The sequence below is a fragment of the Epinephelus lanceolatus genome, chromosome 1 (assembly GCF_041903045.1).
Source record: "Epinephelus lanceolatus isolate andai-2023 chromosome 1, ASM4190304v1, whole genome shotgun sequence".
Classification (NCBI taxonomy): Eukaryota; Metazoa; Chordata; class Actinopteri; order Perciformes; family Serranidae; genus Epinephelus; species Epinephelus lanceolatus.
In genome coordinates this window covers 25,744,172-25,762,411 of record NC_135734.1, presented here as the reverse complement: position 1 = coordinate 25,762,411, position 18,240 = coordinate 25,744,172, and positions in this window count along the sequence as shown.

Sequence of the window (18,240 nt, the reverse complement as noted above, 5' to 3'; positions counted from 1 at the left end):
CCTCTCGCAGCAGCAGTAGTCTGAGAAAAAAATAACTGCATTCACTGGGCCGACTGACAGCAAATTTTAAGGTGGAACATTAACTTGTTACTCAATACATGAGTTGACGACGTGAATCCATCAGCACACCTTAAAGGGATAGTGCACCCAAAAATGAAAATTCAGCCATTATCTACTCACCCATATGCCGAGGGAGGCTCAGGTGAAGTTCTAGAGTCCTCACAACACTTGTGGAGATCCCAAGGGAGAGGGGGTAGCAACACAACTCCACCTAATGGAGGCTTACGACGCCCCAGATTCAAATGTCCAAAAACACATAATTGAAACCACAAAATATCTTAGATCCCTACGGACGAGCAGTATGGAGATATTTTGTGGTTTCAATTATATGTTTTTGTGGTGCCTTAAGCCTCCATTAGGTGGAGTTGTGTTGCTACCCCCTCTCCCCTGGGATCTCCTCAAGTGATGTGAGGACTCTGAAACTTCACCTGAGCCTCCCTCGGCATATGGTAGATAATGGCTGAATTTTCATTTTTGGGTGCACTATCCCTTTAAATTTTAATGTCACAACTCTGACCAGTACTTTAGTTGTCATTGTCTCTGACGTACACTTTTACTGACGAGTGGATCTTCAAGTGTTTATATTACCGTAGTTTTGACTGCATTATGTGAACTGCCTATATTCTAATCCTCACTTGAAGCATCATTCCTGTGGGCTCCAGCAACACTAAACTACTGAGCTTGCCTGAGAAGGACTAAATGCACAAACCCGCTATTTTTAAATATCCCATTGAGAGAGACTCTCACTGCAGCTATTCTGTTTTGTTCTGAAAATGTCAGTGTGCAGCCTCGTTCTGTGGACCATAAACTAGGTGCAGACTGGTGAAGGAGGAAATACAGTGAGTGCTGGACGGAGCAGTGAGTGACAACCCTGCCCACATGAAAGAGGACTGTTTGTGGTGGAAACGCTAGGGTCTAGATACCATGTCTGAAGGGTTAATTTTTATTTCCAAAGGTACCATGCTGAAAGTGTTTGGTAGACACGGGGTTTAGTTTGTTGATGTTACTGTGTGATTTCTGTGTTTCAAAGGATTAGCTCACATTCACCAAAGTCACACAGTACCACAAACCAACTATCAATCGAGGCAGTGGTAGACCAGCAGCATAGATAAGTATCAGTTTTGGGAACTACTCAGCATATATCTGGATGAATGAAATTTGGATTATACTGCATGAGTTTACTGGATGCATGAAAGAAAAACAGTTTCCTCCACAAATTCAACCTAACACAGGGGAGTTACTGACACACAAATAGTCACTGGAGGGTGAAGTATTCCTTTAAAGGTGCAAAAATCTATTTTTTTTTTCACCATCATGTTTAAAGCTCGTTGTGAAGAACTTTACAGCTCCCCTCTGCTTGTTCAGTATTTACCTCTGACCACACTTATCAAATGACTCCCCTCTCACAAACTCAGAGGACTATAATATGTATCTGTGAAGGAGTTTACAGTGTATTGATAATGGGCAACAAAGCCCACACCACACCATAGATTTTCTGTCATGAAACACCATCTAACATCACTCACAATCTCCAACAGTGATGTGTACTGCACAGGAAACTGTTGTGGGATGATGTTGTTTCATTTCTGTGCCTGCAGGCAGTGAAAGATATGTCATATACAGAAGAGTCTAACAGTCATTTTTTTTGCCAAACAGTAGCTATTTGTGTGTGTGGGTGTTTGAGTTGCAGAGACTTATTTCAGGAAATTACTCTTGAAATGACCCAACTGTTTGTGGATCTTCCTGCTGGCAGGTGTGAGCACATACTAATGTCAGAAGTGTGACTCCATATCAGAAAATGGCCGTGGGGAGAAATTACCTTTTTGTTTCATATTTGAGCAGTCAGTTTTCAGCTGATATTATTTGGGCTTTATTTCAGCCCAGTAAACGTTTTGGAACATAAAGATATGATATAAAAATACACTGATGCAGGGTATACAGTTACATAAAATGTAAGAATCATTGGAGAAACTTTGGAGAAACCCAATTGCTAAAAAAATAAAAATTGCACTGTACGTTTCTGCAAACCACAGATACATTACATTTGCACATTATTTTTATTATTTAATGCACAAGATGAAACTTCATGTTTCTCCATAAGGCTGTGGTGAAGGTGTGGTCAGGTTTAGTCCCAAAAATCTTGTTAGGATCATGTTTTGGCTTAAAACGCCCACATTTGGTGGCACAAAACCCGTTGGAGAAGCAGGGACGGGTCGGTGAAATACACCAAGGTTCGGTGTATAAAGCACAGCTGGGAAATGCTGCGCAGTCACCAAAAAGCCACAGGTGTTGTTGTTTAATGGTCTTAAATGATGGTCTGCAGTGGTCTGCAGCCTGGCAGCCAAACCCTCTGCCTCTGGATGATAAATACAACTCATATGACATCACTTTAGACATGCTGCGACATATGAAGTTCTAGCGAAAGTTCAGTCAGGAAGACAAAACTTTTTCATGCTTAGGCCGTTACTTTCTTCCTCACCCTGCCGTTCACTCCTTGCATGCATGCTCACGCTCCATCTCTGGCTGTCAGTGTTCGAGGCTGTCGAACATTGAGTCATCAGCTGATCCACAATCAACCAATAGCACCGCTCCTCATTTTAAATATGGTTCTTTTTCTGCCCGCAGTCCTTTTCATGCTGCTGCTGCTGTGCGTACCCTCCACCTCCCCATCACCCTAGTCTTCTCAGACACAGTCTCTATTCACTTCAGCAGTCATCAATCAAAGTCTTCAACCACCACCACCTCCACCAGTTCCTAGGCTCCATGAGGGGATTTATCTTGCTGCCAATCAGATGTCCCACAATCACAAATAATCTCCATCTGGAGTCTAAGCACCAAAGACATTTGTTAAATCTTATCAGCACAAATCATGTGTTAATCTGTTAATGTACACTTATATTTGTAAACTTGCAAAGAGGGGGCCCCCAGTGGCTCCGTGGTTAGAGCAGGTGCAAAGGCATTGCCCTTGCCGCAGCAGCCACGGGCTCGATTCAGGTTCATGGCCCTTTGTTGCATGCCATCCTCTCTCTCCCCCACTTCACACTCAACACTGTTCTGTCAAATAAATCAAAAGCCAAAAAATCTAAAAACAACAACAACAACAACAACAAAACTTGCAATGTGAACATCTTAGGTCAAATTATCAAAGAAACTGCAAACATGGAAAATTAAATACCAGAAAATTCATTTTTAGATCTGTGCCACTTAGGGCTTACACAGAACACAGCTGACAACTTATAACCGACGAGGTTGAAGATTTCCCCTCAGGAAAGTGTGGGTTTTATTGCACTGTTTGAACTTATAGGAATGTATATCATCAGGATATTGATTTGGTTGCTTTTACGCTGTGTTAAAAATATACAACTGTAACTTTGTATTAGAACAAAAAGAAGTGGGTGTAAATTGTTATTCGAGATGCATGAGCTTGAACCTTTCAGATGTACCATTGGTCGAGGAAGAAGCACAAACCCAGCACTTGATACCAGAACGCTCAAGCACATTCTCCAGACATGAGCGCGTCAGCTTTACTGATGACTGCTTTCTAAGTGGTTTTTGGAATCACTGTGAGTTAGTGGCCGGTGGCAGAATTACTCTGACGTGAATTACACGTGAAATGAGAGCCACAGGTGAGCTGCCGGAAAGATATTGAAATCAGGGAGGCAGTTTTTTCCAGGTGTATGAAATAGTACCACAAACTGAAAAGCCCCAGCTCACCTCCCCTGGCAACACACACACACACACACACACACACACACACACACAGGATAACAAGCAGTCCAATGGCAGGAAGCTAACTGGAGTATTTGGAGGTAATGGTCCGAGAGACGGGGAGAGAGAGAGAGAGAGAGAGAGAGAGAGAGGAGCTAGCAGTATTTCAAAGAGCTCTGATTATCCTCCCTCACGTACAGCTTGTGCCTGTGTGCCTGCTTGTCTTGATAAAATTCAAAGTCCAATAAGCGAGTATCCCTTATCATTCTGTGTCTGAGGTAGAACGATAACTTTAAAAGCAACCCTTAGTCCATTTCTAAGGCTTTTTAATGTAACAAACACAGATAATATCAAGTCCTGCACACACACACAAAAAAATCAAGTAGCTAGTGTTTCAGTCATATATTCATAAAAGAAGTCCTTATCAGAGAACCCAAGTGTTTTCTTTCATTTTCATACACAGCAGGTGACTTCTTTGTCCATTCAAATTCTTGTCTTAGTTGCAAAAATACATTGCAGAGACCTGATGTTGAAGAGATTTAACAGAAGCTGACCAGAAATAGAACCTGTGTTAGATCCATAGAGCCAATATGCTTTTTTCGGACCCACTCCTGATCATGGCCACAGCCATGCCTCTGTCTCTCCCATGTGTTTCCATGTTCGCCACTTCTCATATGTCTTCCATGTTCATGGTGTGTGTGTGTGTGTGTGTGTGTGTGTGTGTGTGTGTGTGTGTGTGTGTGTGTGTGTGTGTGTGTGTGTGTGTGTGTGTGTGAGTGTGTGTGTGTGTGTGCATGCGCTTTTCCCTTTGTGTTCCTGTGCCGTCTTTCCCTCCTTGACCCGTCTACACACCTGCTCTCAGTCAGCCCCGTTAGTCCTTCCCTGCTCCCAGAGCTTTCACAGCCAATCAGCTCCTGCCTCCTCACCTCATTACCCTCAAGCCTCCTACAGACGGTAAGATTTTAGCAGTCTTATAAGTTTAGTGCAGCTTCACTGTGTGACATGAATATAATAAACTCGGGTATGACATCAAGTTTGATGTATGCAGACTGTACGATGACAGCGCCTACTGAATCCCAGGCTATGACACACGATGCAATAGCTTCCAATACTCAGTGCGCAGGGATGTTGCATGGATTATTACTTCTCCAGCTGTGAAGCACAACATAGAGGGTCACATTATTAAATATGGGATATAGGATACATCATACAGGCAAGGCTTCTGCTGCCACAACTTGACAAGGTTTTCCTCTCTGCTGGAATCCCACACACTTCTTGTAGCGTGGTTTGACTCCAGGGCATGCTGCTATCCGTCTGTTTGTTTGGGTTTAGCACCAGTGCATCATTTTATGCTGCATTCCTATGGGTAGGTTAGTAGACAAAGGTCATAACAGCAGTCACACACGGTGAAATGGTCATCCCAAATTTCAGGAGTTTATCCCAGGCTTCCTTGATCGCAAGACCATGACAATGGCCATCCTTGAACCTCTCACTGTCTGACATTGGACCACCATTTTAAAGCCACGACCAAAGACATCGCCATGTTTCTTTCACATTGGTCATCTTTCATGGGACAGCTGAAAATCCCACAGGGTATACCAGGCTTTACCTGAGGTTCTTCATCCATCTCTCCACCTGCAACACAATCACCAGAAAAAAAGCTGGCATTGTGTGTTTCTGCAAACCACAAATTTGTTACATTTGTATGTTGTTGTGTAACGGATATGTTAAAAATCCATGTTTCAACAATGCTGTGTTTAACGTGTGGTTAGGTTTAGCTGCAAAAACTATGGATGAATCACAGGGCACAGGCCCAAGGGCCCAAAGTGTCAGGGTCCCCCCTGGGAGTGACCTTGCTGTTGCACTTGTCACTCACATAACTGTGACATGTGCCTCCCAGGAAGGGAGTCAAAATGACAATAACAAGAAGCAAAGGGACACAAAATAACTATAAAAATAGAGACACAAAACCACAAAAGACGCATGATGACTACAAAGAGATGCAAAACAACAAAGTGTTTGTCTTGCTCCTGTGTGGGAGAGGCATATCTGTTCCTAGGCCCATTGTCTCATAATCCACCCATGACAAAAACTACTTGGTTACGGTTAGGAAAAGATCATTGCTCAGCTAAAAATACCTGGTTCTGGTGACACAATCCAAGCCGGGAAGGTAGCATTGTATCAGTGAAAAACAATTGTTTTTTGTAGCACTATATTCCTGGTGGAAACAAAGCAATGACTCCCTGAAAAACACCCATGTTTGGTGGCTAAAAAGCTGCAACAAATGCAGCAATGTCTCGCTAAAAACAACTAATTTTGTTGTTCTTGAACTGTGGTCTGCAGTTTGGCAGATGTCTCACCCTGGCGTCAACGCTATCCACCATCCCCTACCAGCTCCCAGTGACAAAGTCAGCTTACATCACTAGTAATGCTGATATGAGACGTATGTAAATTATCCATGGTTTGCAGAAACATACAATGGCACCATTTTCTTCTGGCAACTGGGCTGCTACCCGCGATCATGCCCTTGTCAGATTAGTTTTTATTTGAGTCCTACTTTTCAGTTCAGCTTTTGTCAGATCCTTGGTTTTGTTCCTTGATCATCAGTTTTGCTTTGCCATCACAAACCTTGAATAAACTGATTTCTTTGAGCTCCTGTTGCCTGCAGTCTCTCAAATGTGGGCCCACCTGCTCCATACTTCATGACATTTCAGTTTTTAAATTTCTTGGATGTAAATCAATGCCTCTGCCCCAAACCAAACTTTAAAAATTCAAGATTTAGTGTTACTTCATTTCTCTCGTGGAATGTGTTCTAGCAGTCCAAAAAATAAACGATTTTCTCCCCTTCCTCCACATTTTTTTCTCATAAATCAGGTGACGCAACCTGAAAGAACTCTGAAAATGTTTGTGTTTTTTAATGTGTTTAGATGAACTGTTCCACAAAAGGTTCCCTACAGTCTGGTCTATGGTGTGATTACAGCATCAGTATCATAAAAACTTACAGAGGGAACATTGTGCTTTCCTCTAATTAAATATTGTGTCATCGATCTGTTTTGACTTAATCTTATGCAGCAGGATTCATTAGGAGCAGCTTCACATCTGTATCCAGTTCTCGTTTTGTATAATTAGGGCATGCTGGCTACTTCGGCACACGGTATATGTGCAGTTAAAGCTGGCTTTATCTCAAAAGCACCACAGTGCACTGAAACTGGAGTTTGTGAGGCACGCATGTTTACTGACGGCGTGGCAGGTTTGTTTGTGAGGTCAGAATGTTTGAGAGACGCGGGTCTGACTCTCCTACTTGTTCCATAGTGGCTCTAAATAATGTCACATTGAGGCTCTGATATATTGTCCATGTGTCCACCGCTCTCAGTGATTTCCTTGGCCCTGGTGCTTACTCCCAGCTATCCAAACAAACTGCTGCCTGTAAGCCAAGACCACATCTTTGAGTTTTCCATTCGTTTCAAGGTCACAATGGAAATGGTGGACCTCTGTTGATTGTTGTGTCTTTTAAAGTCATTATTTTCTGCACTACCATGTTTGCCCATTACTGAGGAGCAGAAACAAAGTACCATCATTTTGATATAAATGATACATAACTATGAAACATTTGATTATCATTATCTGAAACATCTAATGCTTTATTAAATTGTTGCAGAATAAGATGCAGAATGATCAAACAGCTGTAACCTGACATCCAGAGCAAAATATCTGCCTTGAACATAAATTGTTGTACTCTGAACTGTGGAGGGGTTTTTCAGTCCTTCGTTTAAGTGTGTGTACACATAAAAATACAAATGTGATCAAAGACAGTTATTATGGAGTTGTATTTTTCCCTAGTTTTTATTTATTTATTTTTATTTCCTTTTTAATTTTTGTTTTCACTTCAGTTTAATGGTAAATGGACTTGCACTTATAAAGTCTGTCTCGTCTTCCAACCACTCAAAGTTCTTTTACACAACAGAGAGAGACACAGTCACCATTTCACACATTCACACACTGGTGGCCGAGGCTACAATACAAGGTGCCACCTGCCGCTCAGTTGCAGATCACACATAGATGGCACTGCCTTCAGGAGCAATTTGGGGTTCAGTATCTCGCATGGCATTCAGGAGACTTCAACATACAGACTAGAGAGCTGGGGATTTAACCATCTATTAGTGGACGACCCGCTCTACCTCCTGAGCCACAGCCGCCCCTGTTTAGTTTTAGTTAGTTTCCAAAGTGGGTTTTCTCATTTCAGTTTAGTTTTTGTTTGTCTGTTTAAAAGGTTTTGTGTTTAGTTTAGTTTAATTACGTTCAGTATCAGTTTTAGTTTTTTACAACACTTTGTGAAGGCAACTGACTCACAATCTGACATCCTTGTCTCAATAAACAAACATTATGCACCATTGCCTCCTCATGCTTTGGGTTGAAATATTTAACCAAATTGTCAATGACGAAAACTAAAGACATTTCCTGTACATTTTCCTGTATACTTTTTTTTTATTATTTAAGTTTTGTCAGTTAGTTTTTGTTTTTTTTCTGAAGTCTAGTTTTTATTTTTATTTATGTATTTATTTACACACACACATATATATATATATATATATATATATATATATATATATATATTTATTTTTTATTTTTTTATTTTTTATTTTTTCACACCTACTAAACCTAGTTAGTATAGTTTTCAGTTATAAGTTCTTTTGGCATTTATTAAGACTACAATACATTTCCAGTGTATGGTACGGGCACGACCTGATTCAACTCACATACAGCAGTAGCTCAGACGCCTGTTCAAGCCCTGGTCCAGACCAAATACGTAGCTGGAGAGATGCCAGTTCACCTCCTGAGCACTGCTGAGGAACATAAAACAGACAAGACAATTCATTATAAAATGACATTTAAAAACAGTTTAAAACATGGATTAACTGATTCAACAATTTTCATTTAAATGTGGTGGTGATTTGAGATCCTGTTTATTGAAATCTCATATAATACTTCTTTCACTAACAAATGCTGCAGCTGGTACTTTTTAATCACATTGGTTTAAGCTCTAGGCAAACTGAGTCGACACTACAGGTGGCGTTACAACACTGCAGAGCACAGACTGGTCTAACAGAATCATCACTCGCATGACAAGACATCCTGCACAAACCTACAATTTACTAATAGAAAAGCTACCATCACATTTTTCTTAATATTAACTTGATCCAGACTTTTTTAAAACTGGCAGCCCACAAAACCACGGTGAGGTTGATTGATGACGTGCAGACTTCTACAGCGAGAGCTGGATGGAAGATAATGTCACGGCAATTTCGTGCAACATCGCTATGACGAGGAGCAAAGAATCCCACTGACATTGACAAGGTACTATGTGCAGTGAAAAACCAAACTGAGAAAAGCATCTGATACCAAAAGTGAGTACAGTCAAGTAGAGCCGAAACATGCAGTGGAGAAGAGGCCATAGAGTGTAAAGCCATGCAGCTGGAGGCACAGCAGTGCTTTTAGCTAAATGTTAACACGTCTGAGTTTAGCGTGCAAGCATGTTAAAATTTGCCAATTAGTGTAAACACAGCTGAGGCTGATGGGAAGCCATTAGTTTGAGGGTATTTGGTCATAAACCAGAGTATTGGAGACATTTCGACCTGATGATGACACTAGATGAAAAGTCAGGTGAACAATGTCAGCAGGCTATATCGTCAGGGAACCATTTATTCGATATTTCAGCTCAACCCATCCAGTCATTTCTGAGATATTTCAGTCTGGACCAAAGTGTTGGACCAAACCAACCAACAGACAGACCTCCAGACCATCCCTAGGTCCATGCGGCAAGCATAGCCAAAAAATAGTCAAGTAACTTTGGGCATTATGCAACTCATCTCAGCAGCTGTGATCAAAACAGTCACTACTGTGGATCACCACAGCTTCAGTAATCAGAACAGCCTGTTGTGTTCACATATAATGGCAAAGAGAGCATGATGGACGAAATGTTCTTCACAGTGACGACAGCTCTGATTTATCACACCAATAAAAGCAACAAGAAGAGAAATATAGTTTACTGGTCATTAAGGGTGATAAGCTCAATGTTCCTGCTTTTATAAACCAAGGCACTGTGAATGTGGAAACCCAATTAAGTTTATCTGACATCACCGCAGCTTGTAATGACAAGAGATTCACAATAACACATGTCTAATCACAAACTTCCAAGTTCCCAATCTTCACCCCTTTTTGTGCCATGAGTCATTTGCAGCCAACCTTTTATTATCAGGGTTTTTTATTTTTCAGCAAACAAGCCAAATATGATTTATGGTTTGGCACATTGGCTCAATCAAGCATTAGGTGGGGGGTATTGTTGAGTTGTTTACTTTTCGTCCATTCAAGATCCACTGCCACTTCCTGTAAATGCCATTTAAAGTTGGCAAACCTACAAATAAACAATTTGTCCTGACGCACAACGGGAAGCCTTATCCTGTTATTGTTTTTGAGGCAGATGTCTTAGATCTTGACTTTTTAAAAAAAGCTCCAACAGAAAGTCAGGAAGCTCCTGTAATGAAACAGGGCAGTCTCTCAGAAGTGAGGCCCACCTGAAGAATTCTGCATGCAATATTGTCTGACACATTTGCAAGTTACAACTCCATGCTTGAGTGAGATATGTCTCGAGCTGGTGTGATGTATGACTTAATTTCACTTGTTTACACCCGCTTCAGTCTTACAAGCCTCTGAAACATGTGGTTATAATCTCAGAAATCTCCGACACCCTCTCCTCTGTGAGAGTAATGACTCACCGTAGTGTTTTAGGTGACGTTAGCCCGTAGAATATATCATGCACCCACTGAGCCAGGAGTGACAGCACCTCTCTGCACCCTACTGCGTTGGTGGACTTTGTGCATGCGCCTCATGCCACTAGATTACCCAGAGGAAAATAGTGGGCTGAGAACCTTGTGTACCGAGTGATTACATAAGCAGCAGGAGCTGAAAAGTATTAGCGTGCAGATCCTTTGTATCGTACTTCATCAGGGGCTTGGGCCTGAACCTCGTCTCTAATTAGATCTGTCAACTCAAAGCCCAATATCTGTGGGAATGGCACAGAGAACCGCTGAGCAACTGGAATCAGTCGGAGGAGGGGTAGCTGGGTGGGGTAGTTTTACTGCACAGGTTTCCGTGGCTGGAGAAGAAAACCAAAATATTAATTCATTTTCATAATATTGGATGTGATCATGGGCGAAGCACAGCAAAGTTATCAGTGTTCCAAACAAGTGTTTTGCCAGTGTGTCCTGTGTGTCTAAAGTCCGCAGCCATCAGAGAATTTTTAGTTTCATGGCAGATGCCTCAGCTGCAGTGCCACATCAGCTGCATGACTGGGTAAACAACAAACATCTGTCAGCTCACAATAACTTTCCCCAAAAAACTTTTTTAAAACCAGGACATAGATATTAGTTGCAAGCAAGTGGTCATCCATCACATCTTTTGTATTTCATAGAGACACTTCACCCCCCAAAATCAAAAGTACACATTTTCCATTTCACCATAGTGCAATTTATTAATCTGATTGCTTTGGTGTGAGTTGAGTGTTGGAGATATCGGCCGTAGAGATGTCTGCCTTCTCTCTGATAAAATGGAGCTAAATGGCACTCGGCTTGTGGTGCTCAAGACACCAAATAATCCATCTGAAAAACTCAACAGCAATGTCTCTTTCCAGAAATCATGACCCAGTTACTCAGGATAATCCACAGACCTTGTGGTGAGCAGTTTCATGTAGGAACTATTTTCTTTCTACCAAACTACACTTGCCAAACGTATCACCACGCAGAAGGAAGTAGCATCTACTGCTAGCTCACCTAGCACCACTGAGCTAGCTAATGCTACAGCTCAACTGAGGAGGACGCCATTAATGTTTACATCTTACGCTTTTTCTGGTAGATGGTAAACACCTTGAGGTTGTAACGATATTGCCAAAGTATAGCAATTAGTATTACAATTAAGGATTTTTGGGAGGTGAACTGTGGTTCTCAAATTGTGTCTTTTGATATGTTATGGAACTGATGTAGCTGTTAATATGACACATGATTTCTTTGGATATATACCGTTGTCACACTGAATTACATTTTAGTGCGGTGGTTTTCAGTGAATTGTGTTAAAAACATCTACTATTCTAGCTAAAAAAAATAACAAAACTACACAATACATTTCAGTCTACAGTTAAAAAAAGAAGAAGCTAAAAACAGTTTTTGACCTTGCACTGTAGCAACCACAAGCCTCTCATCAATGAGTAGGCACATGCTTCCCTCTGTGAATGTAGTTCATTGTTAAAAAAAAGTTCCTCCACGAAACTGCTCACAGTACGGTCTGTGAATTATCTCAAGTAACCAGGTCATGATTTATGGAAAGAGACATTATCTCCAGCACTTGGCAGCTCACACCAAAACAGTGTAGACTAAAAAATAGCTCCACAAGTGAGAGGAAAAATATGTGTTTTTAAATTCAGGGTGAACTGTCCCTTTAAGATAACAGATACAATCAGGCAAGACATTATCGTTACCCCAGAGGGATTTCACATGATACAGCAGCACAGAGGCAAACTGAGAGGTTGGAGAACAAATAAAGAGCCCTTTGAATGAAATAAATAAAGAATAAAATAAGAAATTAGAGAGGTCACATTTTAAAAAGTGAATTATGCAGATATTTGTGAAAAAGAAGAGCAGTAGTGCAACCTCAGCAGCCATGATGTATGAACTCTATATATTGTAAAGTTTAAAGTGATAGTTCAGGTTTTTGGACATGAAGTTGTGTGAAACGCTGACCATCTGTAGCTCTGATGTGACGGTGTCACTACTCTCAACGAGCCTCCTGCTCTGAGAAATCGCCCGTAGCTTACCGGAGAAAAAGTAGTTCTGAAGATGTACGGGGGACACGGAACCAAAAGGTTTTAGGCTACAAAAAAGTATGCATGTGTTTTGATAGACTATTTCAATAATTTTAAAACATCCCCGCATTACGTCAGACCTTGCTATCAATTGGGACTATTTTCTGGCCAGTATCACTCCGCCATGCAGCGCCGCAAGACAGCACATGAACAGAAATCAATAAGACAGTTCATCACCACGCCGGTCAGGTGCACAGGATAGCAACGGCTAACGAAAACTTCATCAGCTGTTTCCAACAGAGAACCAGTAGGCTATTATTAGTGAGGAAAAAGATGTACTAGCCCTGTATATACCTACTACTACAACGCGAACACCGGCTCAGGCTCACGACACACCCTCGTCAGCTGCTGTAGGTAAACAGAGGAATACCAAAATGGTGTGAACTTGTGATTTCCCCAGCTGTGGGAATAAAAACATCGCTAGCTCCCAATTCCATCGGTTTCCTGTTACAGATGTAACCCATAGGCAACTTTGGCTAACCCACCACCAGAACAAAGCAGAGACTGGTCATAATCATAAAGTAACCAGGTCATGATTTATGGAAAGATACATTATCTCCAGCACTTGGAAGCTCACACCAAAACAGTCTAGACTAAAAAACAGCTCCACAGGTGAGAGGAAAATATGTGTTTTTAAATTCAGGGTGAACTGTCCCTTTAAGATAACAGATACAATCAGACAAGACATTATCGTTACCCCAGAGGGATTTCACATGATACAGCAGCACAGAGGCAAACTGAGAGGTTGGAGAACAAATAAAGAGCGAGGTTCATCCCAATTGACACAAGCCAAAGTTGCCTATGGGTTACATCTGTAACAGGAAACCGATGGAATTGGGAGCCAGCGATGTTTTTATTCCCACAGCTGGGGAAATCACAAGTTCACACCATTTTGGTATTCCTCTGTTTACCTACAGCAGCTGACGAGGGTGTGTCGTGAGCCTGAGCCGGTGTTCGCGCTGTAGTAGTAGGTATATATAGGGCTAGTACATCTTTTTCCTCACTAATAATAGCCTACTGGTTCTCTGTTGGAAACAGCTGATGAAGTTTTCATTAGCCGTTGCTATCCTGCGCACCTGACCGGCGTGGTGATGAACTGTCTTATTGATTTCTGTTCATGTGCTGTCTTGCGGGCCTGCACGGCGGAGTGATACTGGCCAGAAAATAGTCCCAGTTGATAGCAAGGTCTGACGTAATGTGGGGATGTTTTAAAATTATTGAAATAGTCTAACAAAACACATGCATACTTTTTTGTAGCTTAAAACCTTTTGGTTACGTGTCCCCCGTACATCTTCAGAACTACTTTTTCTCCGGTAAGCTACGGGCGATTTCTCAGAGCAGGAGGCTCGTTGAGAGTAGTGACACCGTCACATCAGAGCTACAGATGGTCAGCGTTTCACACAACTTCATGTCCAAAAACCTGAACTATCACTTTAAGTATAGGTATGAATAATAAGTATACAATAATGCAATAAAGTATGTCATGTTTAAATATGTGCAGGAAATGTATTATACACATATTATACGGTCCAGTAATGATACAATACTTTGAAAATATAAAGCACTTTAATAGCAAAATAGTATTTATATAGTGTTGTCACAGTGGTATATGTAATATGATACAAAGTACAATAAGATGATAATAATAATTTTGATCACATGGTATCCACCTTAGACCGCTGGGCTATGATTATCCACCCACATTGTTGTCTTTGTGACGTTCCCTGCAGTCATCTTCAATTAGAAAATTACATGTCTGCAGACTTAATTCAGCTTCTTCTCCCTCAGCGCGTGAACTGGGCCTGGCATCATATATAAATCCCTCGCAACATTTTCTGAAGATTTTCCTCCAGCAGTGTCATTAATATCAGGAAATCCTGCAGCATCATTTGTTCCATCTGTGATCTTTCTTTACTTTCACTCTATTTCCATGACAGTTCACCCTCACCGCAAGGAACCTGGACTCCTCTCAGCCTTGTCTTCTTCGTTTGCTTTCTTCATGGCAAGGCGATGTTCTCTGCCATATGCTCCTCTCTGCTTTAGCATTCTAGTCCACTGAGCTTTCAGTCCTTTTAATCCACTCAGCAGAAAACTTCAAACCAGACCTCACGCTGTTAATTCACCTGAATTCACAATGCCTCACATGAGGTCACATCCATCACCAGCACTTCATTCTGATGGTGTAACTTTTTTGCCGACCCTATTATTAGCTGTTTAAATCACACCCTAATTTGACATTATACAGGCGACTAATTTAAAGGGATAGTGCACCCAAAAATGAAAATTCAGCCATTATCTACTCACCCATATGCCGACGAAGGCCCTGGTGAAGTTTTAGAGTCCTCACATCCCTTGTGGAGATCGGCGGGTGGAGCGTCTAGCACACCTAATGGCTGACGGCGCCCCAGACTAACGTCCAAGAAAAAAAAATTGAATCCACAAAGTATCTCCATACTGCTCATCCATAGTGATCCAAGTGTGCTGCAGCCGCGACATAAAAAGTTGTTTCGAAAAACATCATATGAACTCTGTTTTTAGCCTCACTGTAGCCTGTAGCTCTGACTGCTTCTCTGTGCTCCGTGTTCACGTGTGCGCGTGCTCAGGGTGATCGGTGATCTCTGAAGAGCAGCAGTCTTGTCAGTACTGATGTCCAGATTCTCAAGTGCAGGCATCGCCAGTTCCCAGTCTGAGCAGCAAAGACTTTCCTCATCCGTTGGCATTGCTTTGCATTTGAAACAACTACACCACCAGGTTTCCAGTGCTCGACTCCAGTTCCTCCTCAATTTCAGAGTCTTCAGACATGTTGGACTGTCCTTTGCTAAAAGACCATAGTGCAAATTATCTTTTAGCTACTGTGGTTACTGTTGTCTCCCCCTGCTGTGCACGTGTCACGTGATGTAAACACGGGTAAGCAAAGCTCATGCTTTCGCTGGTCTCGCGCAGGCACACACACATAAGCACAGAGCACAGAGAAGCAGTCAGAGCTACAGGCTACAGTGAGGCTAAAAACAGAGTTCATATGACGTTTTTCGAAACAACTTTTGTTGTTGCTGCAGCACACTTGGATCACTACGGATGAGCAGTATGGAGATACTTTGTGGATTCAATTTTGTGTTCTTGGACGTTAGTCTGGGGCGCCGTCTACCATTAGGTGTGCTAGACGCTCCACCCGCCGATCTCCGCAAGGGATGTGAGCACTCTAAAACTTCACCAGGGCCTCCATCGGCATATGGGTGAGTAGATAATGGCTGAATTTTCATTTTTGGGTGCACTATCCCTTTAAATTAGTTGCCGGTATAATGTCAGATTAGGGTGTAATTTAAACAGCTAATAATAGGGTCGGCAAAAAAGTTACACCATCAGAATGAAGTGCTGGTGATGGATGTGACCTCATGTGAGGCATTGTGAATTCAGGTGAATTAACAGCGTGAGGTCTGGAAGTTTTCTGCTGAGTGGATTAAAAGGACTGAAAGCTCAGTGGACTAGAATGCTAATGCTTCATTTTTGGGTGCACTATCCCTTTAAGAAGTGGGATCTTTTGAGGGATATGGTCAAAGATATCAAAACTGAGTGTTCAGGTGCTTGTCATCAACTCCTAATACCAGACATATTTAAGTTAACCAGGAATTTTGCCAGTCTCCACCCAGCCTTGTATCATAACACTGGTCGTATGTGCAAATGAACTATGATAAACTTCCCTCCATGATACCAGTGCCAAGATCTCACTGCTCATCGCTCAGCTCAAATCCACTGGATGACATCCTTTTGGCTCGCTCTAGTGCTGCTGCCATGCATGTATAAAGTGAACTCGATACATCATTGGAGGTGGCGCCCTGTTCATTCCTATGAAAGATGCTCAGTGGCACATAAAGCCAAAAATGTTCAACTTATGCACATAAAATTAACCAGATGATTGGTGCTGCTTCCACACAGTGTGGCCCATAGAGCAGGCACAATAGAGACTTTAGTGCTCTGCTAACATGAATGGGGATAAAATGATTCAACTGTGTGGCTTTTTCAGACTTTACGGTAACAAATTCGGATAATGAAATGAGTCATTTCACACTGATTGTGATGCTCCAGAAATGTGTAGCCACTGAACAAACCTGGCTCATAAAAGGTCACTGATAATGTTTGCAAGCCTGTACCTTAGTGCCTCAAGACGTGAGAAATGTGCCTGGACTTCTCTGGGTAAGTGCGACCTCTCCTATCTGGGATGTGTGTGTGTGTGTGGTTGCCTCACCACCAGGCCACTGCTCTTCCAGCTCGCTTGGACCAGACGCCTCCGCTGGACACCCCTCAGGTGCCGTTCCATTGGACCAGTCAGCCGACCAGCTGGCTCTTCTTTGTGGTTGTTCAGAGTGAATGCGTATCTACATGGATAATTTGTGGTGGCATTTCAAAGGCCTTTTCAGTCTCCTTTGTCTTCAGAATGTCTTGCCTCTGGCATCTCCCTAATGGTGTGCCTGCTTAGCTCAAAGGCCTCTCCAGCTCTCGCTCCAGGTGCAGCTAATAGTGGCTAATGAGTCAGTACCACTGAACCCAAAGTGTGACATCAGTGTTGACCCTGCCTCCTACCACCTGCCTAAACCACACCCACAGGACACCCATTACACTACCTATAAAGCTATCGGTCAGTCTATGAACAGTCTTTTTGGGCCACAGGGCATCCTGTGATGGTGTAATTTCACCTTTGGGCCATTGCAAAAATTGTCTTTAGAACCAGCCCACTTTTTGGGGACCTGGTTAGAACGGCCAAGTTCCATTACGTCACTCATCAGCTGGAGCGCTTAGTGGTCCGGTGCTGCGCAGTGTATTCTAGTAGTTGTCGGTTTTCTATTTCTTGAGCACAAGCAAATGTCACAGCCCTTTCCTGTTTTCTCCAGTCATGTGGCACCAATTTCAAAAGCATTTACATTTTTCCACTTCATAAACAGCCATTTTTCCAGCAGTGACATATTTCTTTAAGGTACAGATTTGTCCTTGGTCGTTAAATCAAGGTCCACAAATTTTAAGACATTCAGTGTCATACTTGCGTTTGGACATGTTGTCAAGCTAGTTTGCTGTCTCTGTCAAGTAGCTGTCACTCACTCTACAGCAGGAAACAGCATTTCACAGTAAAAGCTTGTGCTGGAAAGTCACTGTACTTCAAAACTGAAGTGTATTTTTTATCAACTTGACATGTTCTCGAGGCACTTGTGGTCCATTTAGAATGGACCTGCGACCCAATTTTGGACCGGGACCCACCAGTTGGGAACTACTGTTTTAACATGTCCAGGCTGTCAACAATAACAAATGTCCCGCCTGCCTTTTTTGCATCTTGCTGTAGTTTTTTCATGGTGTATTTGGATACAGTATGTATTATTGATAACTGTAATGTATTACATTAAACACTGTAGCAGCATGCCGTGCATTCTGGGATACTTAGGGCTGCAAAGTAAACATTGTACAGGTTGTGTGCTCCATAACCTGAGTGTTCAGTAGGTATTTTTCCACTGCATTAGGAGGAATCTTTGAAATGAAACAGAACTTGCCAACTTGTTATGACATATTTAGTCTAG